The following is a 19,560-nucleotide window of genomic DNA, read 5'->3' on the forward strand; positions in this document are numbered from 1 at the left end:
TGACTGTGCATGCTGTAGGTGAGACTGACATGGAACTGTCCTCCGTCAAGTAGCTGACGTAGGAGCAGCACTCAGAAAGCTTGCACTTTTACATAAACTTGTTGGACTACAACCTGGCACTGTGTGATTTTTAAACTAATTCTACTCAGAGCACTGAATTGTTGGCACAATAATTATTATCATTCTGAAGCTTAACACTCTCCATCATAGTCTTTAAAATATTTAACAACATTTGTACAACCCAACAACAATCAATTCTGTGGGAAGTATGTGGTTTCCACTCGAATGGAAATATTTTTAAAAAATTCGTGTCATTTAATGTGTGAGAATTAGCAATTTCGCTTTAAATGAAGTGACACAAAGAGACCAGGAGAGGGTGCACTAATATTAGCATGTACCAGTCTTGCCAGAATCACTGGTTCAGTTTCTGAGCTACCATCATCTCAGTACAAGATCAATCCACAGTCTCCTCTCAATCCGTTAACTCCCTGTCAACAAGTCTTTTAGATCATTCCACTCAGGCAGAATTGTGGCTTCATTTCCTGATCTTAAATGATAGCTGGATGTTCTAAGTGCCCACAAACTGATTCATTACATGATACGAGAATCGTGTCAAGCAATTTTGTGCGAGTGAACTCATTGCAGCAACTTACAAGGATGTCACCTGTGGTTGGTACAGTGTGTCCACAATTTAATCTCTTGAATTGGCATAACATTAAGACATTGTTCCAGTATTTCTTTCTACACGTCACTTTAATTAAGGCTATCAACATATCCGATTCTTGAAATCAAATCAGAAAATAATTGTCACCAGGATGAGAACATGCTCAAAACCTTGTGAGGATTTTCAAACTTTACTCAAATAAATTTACACAGGATTGTGTGTATCACATAAACGTCCGACACTGATTGAAATACACAATAAGAAAATAATCACTAAAATATTTCTGTCTTATGGATATGCAATGCAAACTCTATGCATTTAAGTAGCACCTTTAGTATGACAAGCATCACTCAGCACTTGAAAAAGAAAACAGATGCTGAGCAAGAATTAGGAGGGGACTTCAACAAGAGGATTTGAGGCTCGGTCAATGGAAATAAATCTATATATTAATATAACAAACTTTTATGATTGCTGGATGCATCAAATTACTTTACAATCACTGAGATTGTTCTGAAGCGTAGGCTCACTTTTGTAATTTAGGAAACATGGCAGTCAATTGCACACCGCAAGCTGCCTCAAACAGCAAATATGATGGTGATCAGACAATCTATTTGTATGCTGTTGACTGAGTGATACATCTTGCCTTGGACTCTGGGGATGACTCACCCACGTGTCCTTGAAATAGTGACGTATGACTTTTTTTACCTTCACCTATAAGAACAGAATGGCTCTTGCTTTAACATCTCACTTGAAAGACAGGTCCAAGGACAATATAACAGTACCACAATACTGCAGTGAAGTGTCACTCCTTAACATTTGCACTCAAGTTCTAGAGGGGACTTGAAATCACAGTTGAGTGATTCAAATGCACCAGTTCTGTCAACTAACCAGTAGCTAGCAAGATTTTTGAGAAAATGTTTTGAATGTATGAAGTGAATTTGCAAGGTTTAGAACTTCACAAAGGCAGTTAGTGACATACCAACAAAAACAGCAATATAAATTCACAGCACTCTTGAGAATACTGTTACTTGAGTACTGTGAAAATACAAAGTTTCCCTGACTGAAATAGAAATGAATGGTTACTTCTCTGTGTCACTCGATTCTGTCTGCAAACATTCTGCAAAAGAAGTTACAACTTCCATCTGTCTTAACACTGGACAATTGTCATAACAATCAATTACGCTGCACAACTGGATGACAATTTGATTCGTCATTTTTTTAATGCACCCAAAGGTTTTAGAGTTAGCTGCATTCTCTGTGGCTAGTGCGAAGCATTTACACTGGAAGACATCAGTTTATTAGAGAGTGAGGAGTTCAAACAAATATATTTTCTCACATCCATCACGATGCTCTAAAAGCTGAACATGTACTTTTGAACTTTGTACTTGAGAATTGATCCCATATGAGCTGATTAAAATATTTACAAATCATGGCGTTCTCAGGAAAACTCATTGAGGTACACCTGGTGGAGAATTAGACAGGTGACTTCACTCCCTAAGTACTATGCCTTGCTGTTTCAATTAAGGACATTTCCAGATAGAGGCAAGGGGTATATTCAAGGTACTAAAAGATGACTTCACATCTGTGCAAGATGCTGTGCAATCATATTGAGAGAAGAAATAGTTGAGACACTGGATGGGTGAAAAATTAGGAAAGAGATACTCGATAGGTTGCCTGTCTGAAAGTTGCTAATTATTGAATCCAAGGATACTGAGGGGAGGAAGGGATTGCACAGGCATCACCATAAACTTGCAACATTCCTTTGTTGTAGGGATACTACTAGAGTCCTGAGAATTGCTAATATTATTCCCTTGTTCAATAAAGTGTGGAGGAATAACCCCATCAACACCAGACCAGTTAGTTCAGTATCAGTGGTGGAAATCTTTGAGAAAATAAGAGTAAATTTACAGTCATCTGGACAAATGTGAATTTTAAGCCAACATGGATTTATTTTCTACCCTCTTCATTTCTCTTTCTCTCTGGCCTCCAAATACCCACTCACTTCTCTCTTTCTGTCCCGCCATCCCCCGGAACCCCAAATGCATCTTCAGCATAAATACCAGTTTTTCCTGGCTTTGCTTTCTTCTCACAGATGCTGCCAGTCCTGCTGAGTTTCACCAGCAATTTCTGTTTTTGTTACAGATTTATTGAGGGCAAATTATGTTAACTAACACATCAATTTGATTGACAAGGTAATGCAGTTGATATGGTGTACATGGAGTTCGAAAAGGCATGTACTAAAGTGTCACATAACAGGTTTGTGAGTAAACTTCACAGGAGCCCATAGAATAAAAGGCTCAGTAGCAACATGTATAAATAATGGGCTGAGTGACAGCAAATAGAGTGTAGCAGTTGGCAGTTGTTTTGTGGATGAGTGGAAGGTATATTGTAGGGTCCCTGGGGTTTCTTGTTCGGACACCTACTTTTTTAGTTCCACATTAATAACTTGGACATACAGAGTAAAACAGCAGCATTTGTGCATGACACAAAACTTGGAAAGATTGCGAACCATGAAGATAGTTATAATCTATCTCTAAAGAGGACAGATGGGATAGTGGAATAGGCATACAAATATCAAGTAAGGTTTAGTGCAGTGAAGTGTGTAATTATACATTGTAAAGCTAGAATGTGGACAGGCACTATAAAATAAAGGGTGTAATTCTAATGAGGGACAAAGGGCAGTGGCAAAGCTACTTGGGGGTATTGGTGGATAGATCAGTGAAGGTGAATTAGGATTAATAAACAATTTGGGATCAAGTGCGTAAAAAAAACATGTTTTATCAAAACTTTGTGCTTGCATTCACCAGTGATACTGCTCAAGAATACCACTTCAAGGAGAAAAGCAATATTTATATGCATGAGAGGATAGTGCTGTTTGGATGGCAAGTGTTATCTGATTGATTAAATTATTGTTGTGGAGAATACATCCATTAATGTTGATTGACAAATAACTGTCAAGCTTTGTTCAAATTTTAAATCAAGTAGATTGACTTGAATTGGTCATTGCATTGGTCCTGAGAAATGAAAATGTGAATAGCTATCATCTCCATGTTGTGTTAAAAAAGGCGCAGTGCATATGGTGCATGCCACTAACAGAATACTGCCAGCAAGCCAAGAAGACATCGTGTTTAGCACACAAATGAATAATGTGGCATATGAATTTCAGTGATATTGTGATGCCACATGTGCAGTCCATTTGTTCAAAAGACTGGCAGATCACACCAAGCAGCATATCATTTTGTCTGTTTGTTATCAGCATGATATTGACCACACCAAACCAGCCCATGCTCACAAAATTCTGAAATAGAACAGCATTTGTTGGGTAATTCCAAATGTGTGAAGAACTACACTGACAACCAAATTAGGATTGTCAGTTGGGCTTGCAGTATGGTGTCCTGTGTGTACTGGAAGTTGTTATCAAGTCTATTTCTTTGTAATCAGAAAAAAATATGTAAACACACTGCACCTATTTTGACTCAGCAGCTATTTATTGGTTCACTTCTGAGGACAACCTGCCGGGGTTAAAATCTAAACAAAATTTGGCAATTAACTGCCAATAAACATGAACGGAAACATTATCCATGATGATTTCTATCAATCAGAATTCAATTGTCAACCAATCAGAACTCTCTGTCATGCAGTACATTTTAAATGTTTTTTTTCTCTTGAATTCATACAATCATAGAATCCCTACAGTGTGGAAACTGGCCTTTTGGCCCAACAAGTCCACACCGACCCTATGAAGAGTAACCCAGCCAGACCCATTCCCCTCCCCTATACTCTATAGTTCCCCTGACTAATACATTAAACCTACACATCCCTACAATACATCCTGAAGAATACAAAATGAAAAGCTTTGATAAACTTATATTTAATCCCTGTTAAGTCTGGACATTGAGGTGTAAGCTCTATAAACAGCAAACTTTGTACGAAACAACACCTAATGAACAGGCACTCTGGATAAACCGGCAAAAAATTATATACCTCAAATATTGGAAGTTACTTTATTATCATTGATATCTGTGATGTCTGTGTAGTCAGTTGTGGGTGTGACTGAGAAGGTTCTCTGCCGGTAACTTTTATTTAAGGCAATGTTAAATTATTACTTCAGTGATTTATGCTGAGAATAAAGTAAAAGCAGTGATGTGTATGCCCCCTGTATTACGTTTCCATTACTTAACGGGTATTTTTACACTGATTGTGTGGATATCCTGATCAACTGACAACACTCAAGGTCCCATAAGTGATGGGTAATAAAAGGTTTGCAGCATATAATACCTTGATTGCTTCACATTTATAATTTTGCATAGTAAATTTATTTTGTTTGTTCAAAAAACTGTGGAACATTGTGACTTTATTGTCTTAGTAAATACCTGGAACTTCAAACTTTGTCACTTTTAAACAAAAAATGTTGCTGGCCTCAAACCAGATCATAACATAAATTTGTTGGTTTCAAAGGGTTCCTGAGAAGGGTTTCAAGCATTGAGCCATTGCACCTGCATTATTAGGCATTATGGTACTTGCACTAGGTATGATATTTTACACTTTTTAAACGTATATTTAGTCCCATAATGCATTTTGTTCGGCAGAGGGATCAAAAAAACTGAATTAAAATGATTGGCAAATGTAGCAATAATGATATGAGAGAAAAAATGTTTTGTGCAGTGAACTGTTAAAGTCTAGAACATACTTCAGCCCGAGAAACCAGTGAAGACAGATTCAGTCAAAGCTTTGAAAAGAAATGGCCTTCACTGTGCTGTTAACATTACATGCTTCTAACTGCAGTAATAACATTTTCTTTCAGAAAATTGTAATTTTTCTCATTGAATGTGCAGAGAGACTTTATTTTTATGCTAAAGGCATCACATAAATGCAAGTAATGTTATTGTTATGCTGTGCACAATATTCCCACCATCCATCAGTAACCTATTCAAGAGGGTAATAGTAACCAAAATGTCTCTCAAAGAATGGTCCGAGTTTATTGGTAGACTTACTCATATATTTGAATACACTTTTGTAATGAAAATTGCTGAAGTTAGCATCTGAAATATTGTGGTGCCCTCTGCAGGACATCTGACACACATATGAACTGTATCCTAAACACTGTAAATAGATTAATCAATTGTAATTAAGCAATATATTCTAAAACAGGCATTTCCACTTAGAATAATGAATTCAATGTTATACCAGGAACAGAAAACAACACAATGCGAAAAGAAAGATGGAATAAGAGAAAGAGAGCAAAAATAGACAGAACAGAAAGCAATTATAGTTTTAAAATTTCAAGTTAGAAGTTGAAGCACTGGGATTTTGTACCTGCATTGGTAGGCATTATGATACTTGCACTAAGTATGACATTTCACACTTTTTAAAAGTGTATTTAGTCCGATAAGGCAAATTAAGTATATATCTCCTGTGCAAATGGAGGAACTGTGTGCAACTAATGTAGTGGCTGAGATGGTTGTGCATAGGACACCACTCTGAGAATGTCCTGTCACAATGACCTAGATCTGAGATGAGTGACCTCCAAAAATCCCAACCACCTTCTTTTGCAATCCATGGGATTCTAACCAATGGAGAATTCCTCCCATTTTCCAATGATTTGAGTTTTGCTCGGGCTCCCTGATGCCATTCTGGGTCAAATACTGCCTTGACATCAAGGACAGTCTCTCTCACCTGATCTTTGGAGGTTAGCCCTTCTGTCCATGTTTGGGTATGATGAGGACAAACACAAGTTAATACTGAGCAAATGTCACTTGATAGCTGAGTAGGTGATCCCATCATAAATAACTGATGATCAAAAGTGAATTGATAAGGTGATAACTAACCAGTTGAATTTGTCTTGCTTTTTGTACATGGGAGATACTCTGGCAATTTTCGACTTTGCCTTGTGAATGTCAAGTGTTGTAATTGGACTGGAACAACTTGGCTCAGGGCACAGCCAGTTCTGGAGCACAACTGTTCGATACTGTTGCAGGAATGTTGTCAGAATGTTGTCATGATCTATGTAGTAGCCAGTGCGTCTAACCATTTCTTGGTATCACAGTTCTTGATATGCCTGTTTGGACCAAGCCTGTAATGAGGGTAAGGACTGAGTAGCTAAACTAATATCAGGAAGCAGGTTATGGTGAAATAAATGCTGTTTGGTAACACTGTTGAAGACACCTATCATCACTTTGCTGATGATTGATCGCAGTCTGAAGGTGATCAGTTGGTTTCGACTTGCTTTGTGTCTTGAGGACAAGGACATAAGGAAATGTTCGAAATTGAAAGTAGAATCCAGAGTTGCATACTCCACTGAAACAGCTTAGTAACATAGATCAACAGTTCAAGAGCACACATCTTCAGTAATGGGAGTTGTCAGATTGATAGCCTTTTCAACTATTTCTTGATATCGTGTTCTTGATAGTTATCTTTTGATAGATCTCAAAAGATTTCACCAAGCTACACCCCAGAACCATCAATTTCGCATCATTGCATTTCCAATTTCTAATTATTAGTGCTCTATCTTTATCTTTATGACAAAAGCACTGAGTATAAAAATAGCCTTTCTGGTTGTTTCTTCAAGCTAATTATTCTAACACAAACCAAAATGAATCAGGTATCTTGGAAACTTAGAGAATTCTTCATTCTAAGGCTTCCTTGGTGTATATTTTGGGATTTACAGTCAATTTCATGGGTCTTGTCAGACTCACTGAAAACAAATCAAACGGTTAGCAGCCCAGACTGATGAAATCTCAAAATATTGACTGATACTTTAAAACTGTAATGCCTCTAAATCAATCTTTTACTTTATGAGAGGAAAGGACAAAAATTATAAACACTTATCTGCAAATGATCATCTTGAATTTTCTGTCCTGTCATAAATCAATGGAAATAACACATTGTTATCTCTTTATTTTAAGTTTCCCTTCTCCTCCTGAATGTGTAAACTCTGATTACATACAGTTCAACATGTTCTGATGGTTCTAATGTACCTCGCTGAATGTACTCTTCTAATGTACTCTTCATCTCTGAGGATCTGGGACTGGAAGGCATTTTCCAGCATTTTCCTCCTTTATTGATTGGATCTTTTCTCCATATTTTTCCTTCTGCTTAGAGAGTACATGATAGCAAGACAGGGGAGGTGGGATGTTGCACAGCATGGGGGAGGGGAGCAGGAAGAGTTGGGATAATCTTGATGGACCGGTTGATCATATGCTGCTCATCAATTTTCTGTATAAAGCTTCAATATCAGTAAGGGTGTGGCCTCCAACAGCATTTTTTTTTCTGATTCAGAAATGTCTATGCTATCCCTCATAACATAAGAGACGATGTGCAAATAACACTGTATTGAAGAATCCAATAGAATTTTATTACAACGCATTAACATATACAAATATTACATTTGCGGGCACATAGCATTTGGCTAGAGTTAAGCTACAATGTTACAAAGTAGCAAGTCATATAACAATTGATCCCCCAACAAAATGGAAAATGAGACCGTTATCCACTCAGAACAAATGCTATGACGCAGTAATGTTATCATGAACATGGCTCTTACGTATCTGTGGATTGTGAGACAATATATAGGCTGTTCTGTTATAACACATATATTTCGTCAATGCAAATTCGCTTTAACATGACTGACAAATTGGTATTTCTATACCACAAACATGTGTTGACTGTAAGGCAATTTACAGCGCCAACATTTTGATCTTGATCAGATGGGTCAATGGGCTGAGGAGTGGCAGATGGAGCTTAATTCAGATAAATGCGAGGCGTTACGTTTTGAGAAAGCAAATCTTAGCAGGACTCACACACTTAATGGTAAAGTATAAGAAAGTGTTGCTGAACAAAGAGACCTTGGGGTGCAGGTTCATAATTCCTTGAAAGTACAGTCGCAGGTAGATAGGATAGTGAAGACGACGTTTGTAATGCTTTCCTTTATTGGTCAGAGCATTAAGTACAGGAGTTGGGAGGTCATGTTGTGGCTGTACAGGACATTGATTAGGCCACTTTTGGAATATTGCATGCAGTTCTGGTCTCCTTCCTATTGGAAGGATGTTGTGAAACATGAAAGGATTCAGAAAATATTCAGAAGGATGTTGCCAGGGTTGGAGCATTTGAGCTGTAGGGAGAGGCTGAACAGGCTGGGGCTGTTTTTTCTGGAGCGTTGAAGGCTGAGGGGTGACCTTATAGCGGCTTATAAAATCATGAGAGGCATGGATAGGATAAATAGACAAAGTCTTTTCCCTGGGTTGGGGGAGTCCTGAATTGGATGGCATAGGTTTAGGGTGAGGGGGGAGAGACATAAAAGGGACCCAAAGGCAACTTTTTCACGCAGAGGGTGGTATGTGTACGGAATGAGCTGCCAGAAGAAGAGGTGGTGGTTGGTACAATTGCAACATTTAAAAGGCATCCGGATGGGTATATGAATAGGAAGGGTTTGAAGGGCAAACTGCCGGCAAATGGGACAAGATTAGGTTGGGATATCTAGTTGGCATGGATGAGTTGGACCGAACGGTCTGTTTCTATGTTGTACATCTCGATGACTCTATTTTAAGTGTTGTCTCGAAAGCACAGTTCTTCTATAATGTGGGGCTGCACAAGAACACAGCCATCGTGTTATCGAAGAACTGATTGACATCAGGTATGATGCCAGTGCTTCTCAGCGAAGACCAAGAAGTGAACCAGAGAAATCTTGGCTCCTGTGATTTCCCACCATCACAGAGTATTTTACTGTTGTGTAAACTACTCACATCTCCCCTCTCCTGCACCACCCCACCCCACGCAACATCACTCCAATGGGAGAAGGTCACATCTTCTGGAGCAGAATGGCTACCAGTTTCAGCAATTGCTACTGTGCCCACAAGCTTGGTACAGCACACTGCCAGGACTGTAAGAAGGAGCATGGCGAAGGTCCAGTGGACTCTGGAATGAAGTAGGTTGTATAGGAAGGGGAGGGTTCAGTCAGCTTGGATGATGGAGATGGGGGTGGAGGTAATTCAGTGAGGGTCTTGGCAGGGACAGGATTCGGCGTGCAAACATGCTCCTGATTATAAACCAACAGCTTAGTATTAGCCCAGACTGTGACGGTAATCTAACTTTCTACCAGGAGATAAAATAAACAAGTGCTAAATCTTTCAGTACTACATTTTCCACTTATGGTTCTTGGGTTATGGGAACTAATATAAGCATTATCTAAACAAATACAAATAACCTGCTAGAAGCAAAAGCTCACAGCACATGTCAGCTCAGTCGAAAGGAGGCTGCTTAATGTATGAAAGACATTTCCCTGAAGAAGGGTCAGAGGAACAGCAAAGTGTAAAAGGGAAGAAATAACAAGAACAGAAGCAGAATGCTGTAAAATATGGCACACGAGAGAAAATGGAGAGTAGAGCGAAGAGCAAAATACAACCATACAAAGAAACAATTAGTGTAGCTCAGGTAGTTTAACTGTATATCCATAAGAGGGAATAACCAGCAGTTATTTACAGTCCAATGACCATCAGTATATCTGAAGATGGTCATGTAAGGATTAGTCATAAGGGAAAGTTTAGGTGCTATGTGGAGATAGACAAGCTCTGAAGAGAACACTGAAGTTGGTGGCCTGTTGGCTCAGTGGTTAGCACTGCTACCTCACAGCACTTGGGACTTGATTTCAATTCCAGCCTTGGGTGACTGTGTGAAGTTTGCATATTCTCCCTGTGTGTGCCTGCACTTCTGCTGGGTGTTTTGGCTTCCTCCCACAGTCCAAAGATTGCACAGATTAGGTGAATTGGTCATGCTAAATTGTTTGTAATGTCCATAGATGTGCAAGCAAGGGGGAATAGGGTGGGATGCTCGTCAGAGGGTCAGTGCAGACTTGATGGGCCAAATGATGTCTTCAGCACTGTAGGAATTATAAGTGCAAGTCCTGTTGAAATTAGAGGTCTCAGCACTTTGCACACAAGAAACTAAATTGCATCCTGTTTTTGCACTAAATGAGTGGGCATATAGCTTATTTGATACCAACGCTGCACGTGTGAGAGGCCCTTGCGACAGTTGTTGTTTCTGCAAAAATCATAAGGCTGAGTCATGGGGTCGTGTGGGGGTATATGTTAAGCTAGATATACTTGCAAGCAGTTCCAAGTAACTGTATCTTCCTCCTGCAAAAATCGCAAGGTGGAATCATGAGAGTAGAGACCAAGAAATAACTAATCGAAAAAGGAGGTGGTCGACTGGTAGAAACAGATGTCATGCACATAGGGAGTTAGTATGAATAAGATAACCAAATAAGACCCAGTGTTGCGTCAGCAAAAGTAATAAGACCCAGCTATCAACAACAGGCCACAGACAGATGTGGTAAGCCCATTAGATTAGCAACTGCACAGAGCAATACAACTATCAGATATGAGGTAAAATGGGGAGTACCGAGAGACTCAACTGAACTGTATAAATTGTAACGTAGCCTCCTGATCGGTGTGCCTCCTCTAATGGTCATCTGGCTTGCAAGACCGTATGAATAAAGACTGCTTCAGAATTTGACTCGGACTGAAATTATTGAACAGTGAGCTTCGTTTCTCACACAGGTAACCATTGTGATGTAAAACCGTATATGTATGCTGTTTTGAGCTGCAAACAGCAGAGTGCCACCGAGCTAGACGATGGACCAAGCTTGAATAAAGTCACCGAGTTACAACCTACTCAGGTCTGATGACTTGATCTTTGCAAAACCCTCTATCCCCATCCCCCCCAACCCCAACTCCCACCAAAGATAATATCCTTTTCCAGCCCTTTTAAATACTTTTTGGAATATTCACACATGCCCACACTAAGCATATTAATGCATAGACAGAACATTATTGAAGTCAACTAAGGTGGTAAGAAGCTTAATTTACCCCTTATCACTTATTTAAATGGGGTGGGCAGGCAGCTGATCTTAATGCTGGCTGGTGATCTTGGTATTGTCCTGTTTATGGAGAGATTGAGAGTTTCCACAAGCAACAATTAGAGGAAGTCCTGTTCAATTGATTTTTTTTTAATGTTTCAATAGGGAATTGTTGACCAGGGTGACCTCCTTTGCTGTTCTAAAAATAGCTGAAAATGTGTTGCTGGAAAAGCGCAGCAGGTTAGGCAGCATCCAAGGAGCAGGAGAATCGACGTTTCGGGCATAAGCCCTTCTTCAGCCCTGTTCTAAAAATAGTGCAATTTAACTTTGAGCTGAACAGGCAGATAGGATCTTAGAGTGAAAGGTCCTCTCCAAACAATGCAGCACGCCCTCTGTACTACATTGAAGTGTCAGTTTAGACACACATCCATCAGTAGGGCTTAAACTCACAACCGCTAAAGACAGATTGAAGTTTGTATTGCTTTCTGTAATCTATTCCAAGAGTTATAACCAGGATAAAGTGTTGTTAAAAACATCAGTAAAATAAATTACACTACCACAAGCATTGTGCACAGAATAGAAACACAAGAGCAGGCAAGATAATTGGACTGAGGCGTAACATTATTAAACCTGGGCAGCAATTCTCTTGGCTGCAGAGCTGAACCATGGCTAATGGAAAGACAGGCAATTATTACTCTCTCCACTGTGCTGACAACAGTAACTTTATTGCTTTGAGAACATTGCTTTCTGTAGCATCCAGATGGAATGGACTCCTCTCAGAGGGTAAATTATCAAATCCAAACAAGGAAACAGAAATGTCTTTGCAATGGGGTTTCATTTTCCCGATTCAACAAGTTCATGGTGCAAATCTGTTCATTCTCTTCACTGCTGTTTTTTGGGTCTTTTCATCAAACAGAACTAACTACAGAGCGTTAGTCCTGAACCACTGCACAGTACATTTGAAAGCTCTGTCTTTCTAATGAGTGTCATGGAAAATGATTAGTTATCAGATCCTGTTGTAATTGCACCAAACACTATCAGTTCTGACAGGTCAATCTCCATCTTGATCTACATTTAACTGAGGATCCTTTCTTGATAGGTAGACTGAGCTCTTCATTTCCAGGACAACACTAATAATTCACCGGAACAGCGAATCAATCTGCCTCAGAAACCCCCGTATCACCCAGGAAATCCACTCAAGGGTCGATCCATCAGAGAAAATTTTACCCCTAACCAAGGGCAGAATGGAAGGAAACAGTGAGGAGCTTCTCCTCCAATCAGAGACTGCCTCTTTCCTGTGCTTGCTTTATGGTAAACCTGTCAGGAACCGAAACATGCTGTGAATGGAGGAGCAGCTGGGAAAGTATGTGTCGGAAGTGAAGGAGATCCAGGGCTGGAAGAGGGATGCTAGGAGCTGTGGGGAGAGATTGGAATTGGGAACCAGGGAAGGACACCAAGCATCAAAGTCCAGAAGCAGGAGGTTTCAGGATGAGAGGTGATGAGAGCCAGGGGCTAGGTCATATGGACTCAGAATGGGGAAGCGGATGCAGAGGGCTGAGGGCTGCGAGCTAGAAGCAGGGGGAAGGTTGTGCAGCAAGAGCAGGAGATCCATTAATTGTTTGAGCTCAGAGCTGGGGTAGAGGAGCCAAGAATGGGAGGTAGGTAGGGGGGCAGAGAGCCCAGATTCTAGCTGCACAAGTAAGGTGATGAGGTCTGTGAGCTGAGGGCTGGGAGCCAAAGTCCAAGAGTGGGAGACTGAAGATCAGGATCAGAAGTCTGTGTGTGTGTGTGTTTGAGAGAGAGAGAGAGAGTGACACAGCGTCTGTGAGAGTGAGTGTATGCGTATGTTTGAGTATCTCTGCCAATGTGTGTGTATGTATGTATGTGCGTGGGTGAGGAATGGGGGGAGAATGGTGGGGTGGGGGAGAGGGAAGACAGCCACTCTATTTGATGATAGGGCTTGCCCACCTGCCGGGTCCAGTGGTGTTAGGGGCGAATGCAAAAGCAGATCCAGGAGTGATGAACAAAGAGTCAGGAAGCAGGCTAGATGAAGTGGGATGGAAGGGGAGACAGGGATGCCACAAGGGAGGTTTAAGAGAGGTGTAGGCTGCAAGGGTGGAAAGGGAGGAGCTTGCGAAGGAGAGATTTAAACCTGTCATAAATGGAACATGCTACTGACTAAGAGCCAGGAAAACTTGAAATCACAGAGACAATGAATGACTTGCAAATGAATGTGGCATCTCTGGCTTAAGGCTGCCTAACTTTAAAAGCAATATGAGGAAAATTATAATGGATGATGTTGTTATGAACAATGTGTCAACTGTTAAATTTTAATCTGAGATTGAAATTTGAGGTGCAGTAAAGAAATATAACTGCTTGATTAAAGTACTCCAGCCTTGTGCATGAGTGATGGAAACACATTAGCTCTGGCCTCACCAATTTAAGATGTGCTTAGGGTTAAGGTATTTTGTCTGTTGAAGTGCACATCAGTTATTTTCAACCAAAACTTTTGTTGCTAATTTATTGCTGTTACCTTGTGCCAAATGAAATTCTGTGATATTTAGGAAATTAATGTTTTCCTTTGTGTTAAGACTTTAAGTTAAATGGGGCTAATAAATATTGACGATATTGTTGAATTCTTCTAAATTGTGCTTCTGTGCATGTCCAAATATTCTCTATGTCAACACAGTTACAAAAGGTAATGTTACTACCCGACTGTATCACATGATAAGTGTGAATAAGAATCAAAAAAAGTTGGAAAACAAAAGTGCCATATACAGGGACTGAGAAAAAAATTGAAAGCGAAGAAGATACGAGATTCCTAAAATTATCTTTTCTTTCCTAATTGGAGAACTTCATCAGAATAAAGCAGCTGCGCTTGATGGTAATATAGGGTATTGCCCAGCACGGTGACTCAGTGGTGATAACTGCTGCCTCACAGTGCCAGGGACCCAAGTTCAAACCCCACAGTGTCTGTGTTGAGTTTGTACATTTGCCCTGTGTCTGCGTGCGTTTCCTCCCACAGTCCAAAGATGTGCAGGTTAGGTGGATTGACCATGCTAAATTACCCATAGTGTCCAGGGATGTTTAAGTGGGTTAGCCATTAGAAATACAGGGTTATAGGGGAAGGGAGTGGGTCTGGGTAGGATGTTTCTGGAGGGTCAGTGTGGTCTGAATATACAACGTTAGGATTCTATGATATCGGATAAATTTTACTGATTGTGTTTAGTTGACAATTGTGGTGCAAATTGCCTAAAATTGCATCATTTGAAAAAGAATTCCATCCCATTCCATGATACTAACAATGGATCTTCAATTACCCAGCACCTTTGGACAGTGTTTGAAAAGTTATATTTTGTTTCAAACAAGATTCCTTGAAACTTAAGAATGCAGCTTGTTGTATTTTGAATGATGCAGCTGAACACAAATTGATCACAAAGAATAAGAATTAAATCACAGGTCAATCCACCATCTCCAACTTGAACTCATCTTAAATCTTTAAAGATGGCTTAAAATTACAAGATCTTTACATTGACTTAGTTAGTTCTTAATAATTTTTAAAATGAAAAGTACTTCAAATCCTTCCAAGTGTTTGATTAACGTATTGTTTCTAAATCTTTTGATTTAATTTTTTGAATCCCATTTGATTTGATCTTTAATGTGCTCTGAATGAATATGGGGCAAAAATGTGGATCAAGAAGTAGTCTTAGTTTGTCTCAGCAAAGTGAAGAACGTATCTCCCTTCATTCCACTTCTCGCAGGAAGTGTAAATGCAGGTAAGAGAGCAAAACCAAGTTTCACAGTGATGAGCCCAAACACCCACAGTCAAATCACCACTTAATTTCCACTCCTACCCCTCCCACTCTTGGAGTCAAACAACTGACTACTTTCAGAAAAGGAGGAGAGAAAGACCAAAATTAATTCAGCAGTTTAACAGTGTTCCAGAGAGTTAAAAAGCGAGAGGGTTTTGCCAAGCTGAAACAGTTGTATAAGGCAGTTAGTACCTGGAAGGGTTAACTGATAAGCTCCATCCATCAAGATATTAAGGACTGTTGAAGGGAGGGGCTAACCAGTTGTTCAGTTGTCTCTGAGTTGTGTATCAGACTGTTTCAGGAGCAGTTATGTGTACTTCATGACTTCATGTTTTGCAGAAGACTCCAGACGTAATGCAACTCGTCATTAGGTAATTTGTAATAAAACCATCCTGTCTAACAAGTCTAAGGATTCTATTGCTGAAGACTTTATCACAGGATCCCTACAGTGTAGAAACAGGCCCTTTGGCCCAACAAGTCCACACCTACCCTTGGAAGAGTAACTCACCCAAACCCATTCCCTAACTAATGCACTTAACATACACATCCCTGAACAAAACAGGGTGAAGGCTCCAGCCCCAGGTTCAAGTTCAGAACCCAGTTAAAACAACAGTATACATTCCCACAACCACCTTCAAGCTTCCTAAAATTTTGCTTCTGGCTTGGAGTTGAGTGATTCCTGTTTACTGGGAACATCTTCTTATTTTCAGAAGGTTTCTGTACACCAACATCACAAACAATTCCAGTAATCTAGCTATTCATGACACCTGAGCTGAGATGACTGAAAGGGTTATGAGGAACAGGCAGCCAAGTGGACATTAGGATCAGCCATGTTTCTACTGAATAGCAAAGCAGACTTGAGGGGCCAAATCCTCCTGTTCCTATTTCTTATGGTCTTAAAATAGTCGACTGTTGAATATATAATAGCTAAATGTTGTGCACATTTCGAACATTTCAGAAATTACTAATCACAGCTTTTGATCGAGAGTAGGAATCCTGATCAATTGTATATCATATTTTTCTCTATACTAGAAGACTGAAGTTTACTAGGGAAGTCAGGGAAGCTAATGTAGACTTGTGATGAATTCTGAAGTCTTGTAGTGAGGCTTATTATTGCATGATTCTCCTTCAGCCACAAGGGAGCTGTAACAAACACATTTCAGATATATATTGTTGGAAATGTGCTTGAAATGAACCTCTCTTTCATCTAACCAGAATGATATTTTGTCTGGCCACGGAGGGGTAAAAAACAATATTAATGCACACATGCAATATTTATATATAAATAATTACAATCGGGTAATCAAAGGCATTATGACTACATCATTAGGTGTTTGTTAATGCTGATAAGATAGATTTATAAATTAACAAAATGCTCATGTGCGCAAACGAGGATTAAACCATGGTCTCATGCTCACAGGAAGCAAATCAACTCCTAATCAAGTAAATGAGACAGAAGCTGTTTTTACATTGTGTGAAGACCATGCAAGTAGCACCATCACGCAGTTGGCTCCCAATTGCTGCAACTTGCTCAAACCGATGGAGAGTAGAGTCCCAGCAAGGACAACTATTCTCTGTATGTTCTTCCACTCAGATACCAGGCAAACAATGACAGTCCAAATAGGAAACAAAACATTTTAAAGAGGAGAAATAATATTATCACACATCTAATGTCGGAAAAATATACTTTTAAAGCAAAATGACATATCAATTAATTAAGGAGTACAAATGATTACTAAAACAAGAGCGTATTCGGTTTCTAGTTTCTCCCACTTGACCCTCACATTCTTTTCTTCAAAAAAGTGTTCATCCATAAAGATTGTGAAATTTTTAAATATTTAAAAGACACTCAAAAGTTTTTCTTTAAAATGTTTGTTGAAAAGAAAAGTCAATAAATGTTTAAAAGAAGAACAAACTTGTTATGGACATACTGAGATTTAGACCAAAACCACCTCCCTATTCTTACCACCTCACTGTAAGCAGATGGTTGAAATTCTGAGTCCAGCAAAATACTTCTTCTGAAGTGAACAGTCATATCAGACTCCAAGTGTGAACTCTGTTTCTGTCTCTACAAATGCTGCCAGCCCCACTGAGGGTTTCTGGCAAATATCTGTTATTATTTCACATTTCCAGCATCCGCAATATTTTGTTTTAATATCAGAGAAACCTAGAAGGATATAAATTAGAATTAGAAATAGCTTTACTGACACATGTACTGACATGGTACAGTGGAAAGTTTACAACTGGTCACTTATGGTGCCATCTCAAGTATAAAGGAATTTAGGTACAGACTCTTAAGTACAAATTCTTAGGGAAAAATTTTAAAAATAAGGAAATAAAAAGTCCAGCATTACAGATCTTCATGCAATCTTAGGAACAAAAGACCAATATTAAAAAGGAAAAATTTAGAAAAGTAAAGAAATAAAAAGTTCAGAATAACACTCCTTCCAACCCAGACTGCACCAACAGCTAGCCACCAGACCGCACCGGGCATCACTTTGCGGCTCTCGAGGCTGAGAGACCACAGAGGCCGGGAGTTGATACTGAGGCTGGGATTTAATAGAAAGGCCGGAACTGCACAGAGGCTGGGAGTCTGCTCTGACGCCGGGAGTCGATACTGAGGCCACTGATGACTTGAGGCTCAAGGATGGAATGTAGGTAAGAAGAAAGAAGGGAAAAAAAATTCCAAAAGTGGAAAAAGAAAGAAAATAAATAGACGGAGTGGACGAGTTTCGGCTGAGGGGTCCTACTCCGCCGATATCTTGGATTCATATCCACAAATCATAAAAAGTGACAAGAAAGATTGAGTAAGCAATTAAAAAGGAAAATGGGATCCTGGACAATATAAATGGAGGCACAGAATACAAATGTAAGGCAGCTATCATGCACATTAATAAAACTCTGGCCTACCTCCAACCAGAGTCTTCTGTCCAATGCAGGGCATCACTTTTAGGAAGGTTATCCAGGCTTTAGCAAGGGTGCAGTAATACTTTCCATATTAGAAATGAGGCAGTTCAATTGTGTGGACAGATGAGAAGATTAGAAACCAGAAGGTTTGAGAGGAGACTTCGTAGAGGTGTTCAAAACCATGAAGGGGCTAGACAGAATGCAAATACTGTTCCTATCACAGAAGGATCAAAGAACCAGAAGATATTGATTCAGGTGACTGACAAAATAAAAGCTGGCAGCAACGTGAGGAAAAATATATTTATACAGCAAGGGTTTTGGATCTCGACTGCATTGCCTGCAGAAATGCTGGAAGCTGATACAATCACGATTTGCAAATGGGAGTTGGATAAGCACATGAAGATAAGAATGTTGCAGGGCTCTGGGTAAATAGCAGGAGAATGGCATGAACAGAGTTGCCCTTGCTGAGGTTTTGCATAGACATAGTGGGCCGAATGACTTCCTTCTGTCCTGTGACTATTTGGTGAGTCTATGATTCTGTGAGAGCAAATAAACTTGAAAGGATTACACAGAATGTCCAGCAGAGGAATAGGCCATTCAATCTCATGCTTTTGCTCGATGCCATCCGTCTCTTATCAATCTTCATCAACATGAACTTTGATTCCTTTCTCCTTCATAAATTACCCAGTTTCCTCTTAAATGCATTTGTTACTCACCTCAATTATTCCTCATGGCAGCAAGTTCTAAATTCTTTTTGGGTTCAGACGTATCTACTGATTTCCCAACTTGTTTTACTTGTGACGATCCTTTATTTCTGGCCCTGGATGTTGGCTTGCCTAGCAAATGGAAATTCTCTTAATTGATTTTATAAAAATTCTCACAAACTCAAAACCTTCATCAGGCCATCTCCACAATTTTCTCTTTTCTCGAGAACAAAGCCCCACCGTGTTTGCTCTTTCTTGATTGGTTCCTCTCAGCTCTGATATTCACTATTGAAAATTTCACGTTGCATGATCACTATGCCTCGATAAGATTTACTAATGTGGACAACTGAATTGCAAGCTCCAAGAACAAGTAAGCTCCAAGCAAGGTTTCAACCAAGTTTAACCTAAGCTTTCCGGGTTGTTTTTTTTTTCAGTTCTATCCCTCTTGAAATGAACCCCAGCAAATTCAAGCAAACATTTCTATTCAAAGAATTCTGCAGGTCACATTAAGTCAAATTCACTTATACCAGCTGGGCTTGAAAGGAGCATGGAAGAGTGAAGGAGGTATAGAACGTGACAGCTCCAAATGTCTGGCATGCAGTTCTCTTTCAGCCCAATTCT

The 19,560-nt window shown here is 39.6% G+C and overlaps 1 protein-coding gene across 7 annotated transcripts in view; it reads right to left on the reverse strand.

Annotated features, from left to right (window-relative positions):
• Positions 1–19,560, reverse strand: part of astn2 (astrotactin 2) — a 1,590,397-nt gene that overhangs the window by 668,210 nt on the left and 902,627 nt on the right. The window lies entirely within an intron of this gene.

This window comes from Chiloscyllium plagiosum, unplaced genomic scaffold (genome assembly GCF_037043375.1).
Source record: "Chiloscyllium plagiosum isolate Xiang-an unplaced genomic scaffold, Cpla_swu_hap1 HiC_scaffold_21, whole genome shotgun sequence".
Taxonomy (NCBI): Eukaryota; Metazoa; Chordata; class Chondrichthyes; order Orectolobiformes; family Hemiscylliidae; genus Chiloscyllium; species Chiloscyllium plagiosum.